Source organism: Kogia breviceps, chromosome 6, assembly GCF_026419965.1.
Source record: "Kogia breviceps isolate mKogBre1 chromosome 6, mKogBre1 haplotype 1, whole genome shotgun sequence".
NCBI lineage: Eukaryota > Metazoa > Chordata > Mammalia > Artiodactyla > Physeteridae > Kogia > Kogia breviceps.
Genome location: NC_081315.1, coordinates 67,738,369 through 67,748,771, shown reverse-complemented (window position 1 = coordinate 67,748,771; position 10,403 = coordinate 67,738,369).

Here is a 10,403-nt window from a genome sequence, read left to right as displayed (position 1 = left end):
CATTTGCTTTTGCCATAGGGCCAGGCAACAAGGAATGTGCTCGAATATGAGTAATGTAAAAGGGCTGCACACGCGACAATATCTGTGACCTTATCCCTGTCAATAGGGTCGCTACTGTACTAGATGATTTCACATAGGGTGTAATTTCCAAGATTTTTACTGCATTCACGACATATAATGAGTCAGAAATTAAATTAAAGGGCTCCTGAAAGCGTCTAAAAACTTCCAACACCACCTGACATTCTACAACCTGAGGAGTGCCGGGTCGATAGTTCATAACCACCGGCTGTTGCCCTTGGACCATATAAGCTCCTTTTCCTGATTTAGATCCATCTGTGTAAATGGTTAAGGCATCACCCAAGGGCTGTTGCACAGTAACTTTTGGAAAAATAACAGGTTGTTGAATCATGAACTCCAAAAGCTCGCTTTTAGGCAAATGATTATCAATTACCCCGGAAAAGGTATAAATAAGAATAGCCCATTCAGAGGTAGTTGCAGTTAAAACCTCTATTTGATTTTTCGTATAGGGGACTACAAGTCTGTCTGGTGAGTTTGCAAAAGAGGAAACACATTGTTTAATACCTAATAGAGCTACCTCAGCAACCATGGATGGATAATGTGACAGGGTTCTCATCCCCACAGATTTAGTGTGGATCCAAAGCAAGGGTCCATTTTGCCATAGAACACCAGTAGGAAACCCCAAGGTGGGGAGAACACACATCCAAATAGGCAGGGTAGGCTCACAGCGCAGCAATTGTGCCTTCATAAGGGCCTGTTCCACCTTATGGAGTGCTTTCCGAGCTGCAAGAGTCATGCGACGCGGGGAGTTAAGATCAGGATTGCCTTCTAGTATTTCAAACAAAGGCTTCAATTCCAATCGAGTCAAACTTAAATATGGTCGAACCCAATTTATGTCTCCCAAAAGCCGCTGGAAATCATTCAGGGTGGTTAAGCTATTAGTCCGGATTTCAATTTTTGGGGGAGTAATTGTAGTCTCATCAATAGTGGTCCCTAAAAATTTTATGGCATCTCCTTTTTGAATCTTTTCTGGGGCAAGAAACAAACCTTTCATTCTCAAATGTTCAGTTAATTCACCTAAAACGTTATCAAGTAAATCCATACTACGGGCCGCTAATAACACATCATCCATATAATGGATGATTCTTACCCCGGGAAATTTGTCTTGTACAGGTTGCAAAGCCGTGTCAACATACAGCTGGCACATAGTGGGACTGTTAGCCATGCCTTGAGGGAGCACAACCCATTGATATCTCCGATCAGGCTTTTCATGATTAACAGAGGGTAGGGTAAAAGCAAATCTCTCTTTATCCTGCCTATTCAACGGAATAGAGAAAAAACAGTCCTTTATATCTACTGCTATAACTGGCCAGCCTCGCGGGATGGCTGTCAACATTGGCAACCCGCGTTGTATGGGACCCATGACCTGCATTTGTTGATTTATTGCTCGCAGATCATGAAGCAAACGCCATTTCCCTGACTTTTTCTTAATAACAAAAATGGGAGTATTCCAGGGTGAATGAGAGGGTTCTAAATGCCCCAACTGTAACTGTTCTTCCACTAGCTGAGATGCTGCCTCCAGTTTTTCCCTTGATAGAGGCCACTGAGGTACCCACACTGGCGTCGTGGTCATCCAAGTAATCGGAATCATTAACTCAGTGACCCCTGGGAAAAACCCAACCCTCGATGATGAGGATTCCCATGGGCTTCTATAGGGGCAGTAATCCCCTGTAACCTTTTTCCTAACCCTCTATCTGGTATGAACCCTGATTTCAACATAATTTGTTGAGAAACCTCAGAATAATCATTAGTAAGTCTAAGTTTCAATTGACTCTGTACATCTCTTCCCCATAAGTTAAGCGGTAAACCCTCAACCACGAAGGGACGAAATTTCCCTCTCTGATCTCCTGAGATCCAGGTCAATTCTTTGGAACTAATGTGAGGGGCCTGTGCATACCCTAGCCCCTGCAACGTCTGGGAAGATCGTTGCAAAGGCCAGGACCTTGGCCAAAACTTGAGGGTGATGATGCTACGGTCTGCCCCAGTATCCACTAATCCGGGAAATATCTTCCCTTCAATCTTCAAATCCAACATTGGACGATCGTCAAGAGACAATGACAAAAGGGCAAAATCAACTCCTGTAGATCCAAAACCGTTAGCTCCCCGCTCCTTAGGGCATGCAGGATAATTCTCATGAAGAGATGGTAAAACTAACAACTGAGCAATCCGATCCCCAGGATTTATGATACTTACCCCCCTAGGGGATTGACACATTACTTTAATGAGCCCAGTATAATCGGGGTCAATTACTCCTGGTTGGACTATAAGTCCTTTCAAAGTAGAAGAGGAACGGCCAATCACCAACCCAACTGCTCCCTTTGGCAGTGGTCCACTCATGTCTGTACTTACAGGTTGTATACCCATAGATGCTGTTAATACCACTCTGGAGGTGGCACGGAGGTCCAGCCCTGCGGATCCTGTCGTGGCTCGCCTTGGGGCCGGGGTGGCTGAAAAGTCACATTCTCGTGGGCCCCAAAAACTTTCGGGCCCTGGGACCATGGGCCCGTTCTCCCGTTTTTTGACTCGGAAGCATAGGTGGATCTAGGGTTAACTGCAGATGCAACAGGCTGAATAACTTGTCCAGTTATATCTTTAATAGATCTACATTCGTTGGCCCAATGCTTTCCTTTTTTGCATCGGGGACAAGTCCCGGGCATTTTCTGGGGCGAAGACGTTTTAGGCCTCGCGCCTAAATTTCTACATTGCCTTTTAATGTGCCCAGACTGTCCACATTGGAAACAAACCCCTGATTTTACGGTACTAGTTGTATTTCGGGCAGCGGCCATAACTGCTGCAGCAAGACCAGTGTTAGACAATGGCCCGCCTATTTCTCTGCACATTTTCATCCAGACATCTAAAGGCTTTCCTTTTACTGGTGTGATTGCTCTACGACATTCCTTCGTGCATTGCTCATAAATCAATTGCTTCACTAATGGCATAGCATCTTCTACACTACCAAAAATCCTACCAGCAGCTTCCATCATTCTGGCTACAAAGTCAGAAAATGCTTCTGTACTGCCCTGTATGATCTTAGTCAGGTTTCCTGAAACTTCTCCTTTATTTGGGAGGGCACGCCAGGCCTGCATACCAATTTGGTTTATTTGGCCATAGACCTCCACAGGAAACACTGTTTGGTTATTCAACCATTGACCTTGCCCTAATAACATATCAACATTCCAGGCAGGCTGCCCATGAGCGGCATTCTCCCGCGCCTGACCATATGCCAAGTCAGTTAAAATGGATTTCCAGTCCAGATACTGCCCCATTGATAAGCAAGCACGCGCAATGTCCTGCCAATCTGTGGGCGTCAAGGCATTTCGGGTAAGGCGTTGCAATAACATCAGAGTATAATTAGCAGTGACTCCATATCCTCTGGCAGCCTCTGCAAGATCCTTGATTATTTTATGATCTATCATCTCATAATATCTCTGACGAGTGGCTGGATCCTCAAATGCGGGAAAGGCCATGGGCACTTGAGACCATGCCTCCCGAGGGATAAAAGTACATTTTAATGGTCCTTGAGGTACACAGGGGGCATTAGCGGCGGAAGCAGGGGTCTGTACAAGCGCGGAAGCTCGTGCCGCAGCGGGGGCATATAATGGCGGACGAGCACACGGGGAACTCCCATACTGTCCCCGTTCATACTCTGCAGCCGCCTCTTCTAAAGCTGCCTCTTCTTTGGGGCTCAATTCTTCCTGAGATAAATGTAAAGCTTTAAACTCATCTAAGAGCGGATACAATTTTGGCGCCGGCCCTTGTTTTTCTGCTTGTTTTTCTTCTCTTCTTCTTGGATTTTTAGGCCTATTTACAGTAGTCCCTACATTTTCGCCTTCTGACGCACTATCTTGACACATACTAAGAGCCTTGCGTCCCCTTTGAATTATATCCTCACATCCTCCCCCCTTGAGACACGAGTGTATCAACCTCCACAACGGGAGGGTGCACCGAGAAAGCTCTCCCAGCTTACTGTGCTCTGTTAGATCTCTTCCGAGTTTTTCCCATGATGGAACAGTCAAGCTGCCAGACACTGCAAACCAGGGTGCAGCGCCATCAATATCTTGTAATAACTTGCTTATGGCTTTCTGTGACAGCTTAAGTCCCCGATCTCTCAATAAGGCTTGAATGGGTTCATGAAACTCAATGGCAGTTTCGGCAGATGAGCTATTCCCCATACCGCCGATTCCTACTGAAAGCAGCCGGAGAACACTCGAACTGTTTACCGACCAGGGGTGCGCATTCGGCCACGCCGACAACACACAAAGGAAGAACGCGAGGACAACAAAAGGAACAAAAGTGAAAGCGAAAATTTACCTGACTGGACTACTCACCGACGGTTCACTCCGACGGTTCACTCCGTGTGTCGAGTTCTGAATCGGTCCTCCATGCGAGGTGCAACGATTCCCGGGTTTCGGCACCACTTATGGCGAGCTGCGTCTGACCAGCAGAATAACAGTCGCCACACGCTAGATTCTTCTCGTATCACACTTTATTGGAGTACAGCTTGGTTAGAGAAAGATGGAAGGAAGACCCCGCAGCCTTAACGGCAGCTGCCTATATAAGGTTCGGGGTACTGTGCAAGTCTCTGACTGGTTCATATCGAAGGCATAATTACACGTCGCCTTCGGACTGGTTACTGCTCTAAAACCTTGTTAGCATATCTCAACGCATGCGCACTGGCTACAGGATGGATGACTCAGCTTTTTCTATCCTGCTTTGCGGCAACGCTTTGCCGCGCCCCACATCCATTTTTTCTTTAATTCATATGAAAAGACTGCTGGGGGTGGGGGATAAATTTCCAAACTTGTCGTAGACACTTTTAGTACCTGTGAGGAACTCCAGATCTTACTGCACAATCCTTTCTCCCATTTCAATCAGTACTTTTCCAGTATGGACACCTGCTTTGAAAATTTTACTGTTTTCCTTCTTCTTTTTTTTTAAACACTTTTCCTTCACTCTGTAATTTGTAAAGAATTAATTCCTTCACTTTTCCAGGAAACTCTTAAATTGTTCAAACAATTTAATTGTAAACCCCCTTCAATTCTCCCACTCCACAACAACTCAAATGATTTTGAGACTTCCATTTGTAATGCCTTTTCAGTGTCTTCAAGCTCCTTTCTCAGCGGCTGAATGTGGCCTTTGAGCCTCCTCCTGTGACAGGCTGCAGCCTGCTCCATGAGCACCAGGGTGTGGAGGCAGTGGACAAAGGGGATCCTATGGTGAGGACACAGCAGCTCCAGGCCCTTCTCACAAAATAGGCTCAGACCTTGCTTGTGCTTCTCACACAGGGGATTCTCTTCCTGGTATTTCTTCTTGCTCTTCCTGGTGGGAAGCTCCTTAATAATGTCAGGCATATGACATAACTGGGTGTTCCTCTTGAAGTACTTGTCACAAGACCCCTTGACAGGGAACCCAGGAAACATAGTCCCCTGTCTGGGGTGACCCTGAGGACCCCTCCTCTGCCCACTGAGGCCTCGGGAGGCACCATTGCTGGGTCACTGCATCCCAGCCCTGGGTGACAAAGTCGTTGCTGCTTGGACCTGATTGAGGCCCAACCCCTTCCTGAGTCTGCTCACCTGAGACCAGGAGATGCTCAACAGACCCCTCTCTGCTCTGGAGTGATGAGTGGCCCCACATTTCTTCAGTCTGGGTGCTGCTTCCCCCTTCCCTGCAGAGCCCACAGCTTCCTCATCCAGAAGGTGGGAACCTGACCTGGCTTCCCTTTAAGATGAGGGAAAGAGGGTCCTTTCCTGTGGCCTTTCCCCATTGTAGAGGGTCAGGGGTAGCAGGAAGCCTGGCAGGGTTCGGTAAGGAAGGTGTAGAAATTGACTTGTTTAGGGGGTGCACACAAGATTTGGACTTTGGGAGCAGGCTGTATTTTCACAACATTCTGATGTGTTGAGAGTCTGGAATGATCTCAAACACATACTACCCTATTCACTTGACAGCTAAGTGGTAACCACTGCTGAATCTTGACCTTCAGCCTTGTGCTTTGCCTCCCTCTTCTTAATTGAGTCAGTTATCTACTGCTCCACTTATTCACCTAGTCCTCCACTCTCTTACATAATGATTAGAATCCTGGAACACATAGACAATATCCATTGTCCAAACTGGCTATCTGATTGTCCAGGGAGAAGAGACATAAAAAGCAATGCAGTTTTTGCCATGTTTCCCTGTGGATGACCTTCCACTCAGGAAAAAGAGTGAGGCTTTTCTTTTCATCAGAAGCACCAATTCCTGTCCTGCAGAATTATGCATGGAATAGTGTCTAACACCATATGCTAGAAAGCTTTTGCACAGCCAAACCAACATGAATATTTGAAAAATAATGCAGGGTGTTCAGTCCTCTAGTGACCACGGCAGAATGTGTCCAGGATCACAGAGCTGAATGTTTCCAGCTCTAGGTCCATCTTGGAAGTGGTCTCTGAACATATAAGCAAATGTCCATTCCCTCTTTTAATCCACAATTGAGAGGACACGTGTTTTCCAATCTTCCCTCACCCTTTTTGTTCACTTAACTTAGGGTCTTAAAAATTGTCCCATATCCACACAAATATTTCACTATGAGCAAAACCTGAATGGAAAGTGTTAGAAGGAAAGAATTAATAAAGACCAGAAGGGAAATAAATAAAATAGAGATTAAAAAAATAGAAAAAAAAATGAATAAAACTAAGAGCTTGTTTTTTGAAAGGGTGAACAAAATCAACAAATTTTGGCCAGGTTCATGATGTAGTAATCAGAGAGGACCCAAATAACAACATAAGAAATAAAAAAGGAGAAATAACAATGGATATCGCAGAAGTACAAAAAAAAAAATACTATGAACAATTATATGCCAACAAATTGGACAAACTAGAAGAAATGGACAAGTTTTTATAAACATACAGACCACCAACACTGAGTCAGAAGAAATAGCTAATTTGAACACAACCATCACTAGAAGGGAAATAGAATCTGTAATTTTAAAAAACACCCTGCAAACAAAAGTCCAGGACCAGATGGCTTCACTGTGGAATTTTACCAAACATACAAATAAGAACTTGTACCTGTCCTTGTCAAACTCTTCCAAAAGAGTGAAGAGGATGGAACACTCCCAAAATCATTCTATGATGCCACCATCACCCTGATACCAAACGAGATAAATACACTACCAAAACAGAAAATTATAGGCCAATATCTCTGATGAATACAGATGCAAAAATTAGCAACAACTTATTAGCAAACAAAATCCAACAGCACTTAAAATGATCATACACCATGATTAAGTTGGATTCATCCCAGGATCACAGGGATGTTTCAACATATGCAAATCAATCAATGTGATACACCACGACAAAAGAAAAAACAAAAACAAATGATCATCTTAATAGATGCAGAAAAAGCATTATATAAAACTCAACATTAATTCATGATAAAAACTCTCACCAAAGTGGATATAAAAGTAATATATCTCAACATTATATAAAAGCTATTTGTGGAAAACCCACAGCCAACATAATGCTCAATGTTGAAAAACTGAAAGCCTTCCTGCTCAATTCTGTAACAAGTATACTCACTCTCACCATTTCTATTCAATATAGAATTGGATGTCCTAATCATAGCAATCAGACAAGAAAATGAAATAAAATATTCAAATCAGAAGGGAAGAGGTAAAATTGTCATTTTATATAGATGACATGACACTTTATATAGAAAATCATCAAGATTCCACACAAAAAAACATTAGAAATGATTTTTAAAATCAGCAAGATAGTAGAATATAAGATTAACCAAGAGAAATCTTTTCATTTCTTCACACTAGCAATAAAATATTAGAAAGGGAATGTTTTTAAATCCCCTTTAAAAATACATTAAAAAGCCCCCTTAGAAATAAACCTGACCAAAAAGGAGAAAGGATTATATGCTGAGAACTATAAAACATTGATAAGAAACAATTGGGGATGATTCAATCAAATGGAAAAATATCCTATGCTCTTGGATTAGAAGAAGTAATACTCTTAAAATGGCCATAATACCCAAAGCAATCTATAGATTTAATGTGAACCCTATCAAATTACCTATGACATTTTTTATAGAACTAGAACAAATAATCCTTAAATTTATATGGTACCATAAAAGACCCAGAATTGCCAAAGAAATCCTGAAAAAAAAAAAGAAGAAGAAGAAGAAAGCTAGGGGCATATCCCTCCCAGACTTCAGACAATACTACAAAGCTACAGTAATCAAAACAGCAGTGTATTAGAACAGAAACAGACTTATGGATCAATGGAACAGAATAAAGACCCCAGGAATAAAACCACACCTATGGTCAATTAATCTTTGACAAAGGAGGCAAGAATGTACAATGGAGAAAAGACAGTCTCTTCAGCAAGTGGTGTTGGGAAAGCTGGATAGCATAATTAAATCCCTGATGTTAGATCCATCCCTCATGCCATGCACAAAAAGAAACTCAAAATGCCTTAAAGACTTAAATATGAAACATGACACCATAAAACTCCTAGAAGAGAACATAGGCAAAACTTTCTCTGACATGCATTGTAGCAATGTTTTCTTAGATGAGTCTCCCAAGGCAATAGAAATAAAAGCAAAACTAAACAAATGGGACCTAACCAAACTTATAAGCTTTTGCACAGCAAAGGAAAACTTAAATTAAAAGGAAACTGGAACTTCCTTGGTGGTCCAGTGATTAAGAATATGTCTTCCAATGCAGGGGACGTGGATTTGATCCCTGGTTGGGGAACTAAGATCCCATATGTTGTGAGGCAACTAAGCCCGTGTACTCTAGAGCCTGTGTACCACAACTAGAGAGCCTGCATGCCACAACTGCTGAGCCCACAGGCTCTGGAGACTGCACACCACAGCTACTGAGCCCATGCATTCTGGAGCCCTTGTGCCACAACTAGAGAGCCCGTGGGCCACAACTCCTGAGCCCACATGCTCTGGAGCCCTTGCACCACAACTAGAGAGAAACCCACATGCCACAAAAAAAGATCCTGCATGCCACAACAAAATCTCACATGCTGCAACTAAGACCTGATGCAACCAAATAAATAAATAAATTTTTTTTTTAAAAAAAGAAAAGAAAATCTACAAACTGGGAGAAGAAACTTACAATTGATATGACCCACAAGGGATTAATTCCCAAAATATGCAAACAATTCATACAACTCAATATCAAAGAAACAAAGAACCCAATCAAAAAATGGGCAAAAGACTGAAACAGACATTTCTCCAAAAAAGACATCAAGATGGCAGTAGGAACATGAAAAGATGCTCAACATCATTAATTACTAGAGAAATACAAATCAAAACTACAATGAGGTATCACCTCACACCAATCAGAATGGCCATTATTAAAAAGTCTACAAATAATAAATGCTGGAGAGGGTGTGGAGAAAAGGGAACCCTTCTACACTTTTAGTGGAAATGTAAATTGGTGCAGCCTCTATGGAAAACAGTATGGAGGTTCTTTTAAAAACTAAAAATAGAGTTACATATGATCCAGCAATCCCATGCCTGAGCATATATCAAGCAAAAACTCAAATTCGAAAATATACACACACCTCAATATTCATAGCAGCATGATTTACAATAGCCAAGATGTGGAAGCAACCTTAATGTCCATAAACAAGATGTATGGATAAAGAACCTGTGATATATACATTTATATTATATATATAATGGAATACTACTCAGCCATAAAAAAGACTGAAATAATGCCATTTGCAGCAACATGGATGGACCTAGAGATTGTCATAGTAAGTGAAGTAAATCATATAAAGAAATATATATCATATGATATCACTTATATGTAAAATCTAAAATATAATACACATGAACTTACTTACAAAACAGGAACAGACTCACAGGTATAGAAAACAAATTTATGGTTACCAAAGGTGAAAGGGGCTGATGAATAGATAAATTAGGAGTTTGGGATTAGCAGATACAAAATATTATATATAAAATAAGTAGAGGGAGACAAGATGGCAGAGAAGGAGGACTTTGAGCTCACCTCCTCTCATGAGCACACCAATATCACAAGTAACTGCTGAACAATGATCAATAAAAAAGACTGGAATCTACAAAAAAAATATTCTACATCCAAAGACATAAAAAGGACACCACAAACAGTAGGAGGGGCGAACTCGCAATATAATCAAATCCCATACCACCTGGGTGGGCAACCCACAAACTGGAGAATAATTATATTACAGAAGTTCTCCCACAGGAGTTCCATTCCCAGGGTCCCTAGCCTAGGGGTCTGGCATTGGGAGGAGGAGCCCCCAGAGCATTTGGCTTTGAAGGCCAGTAGGGCTTGACTGCAA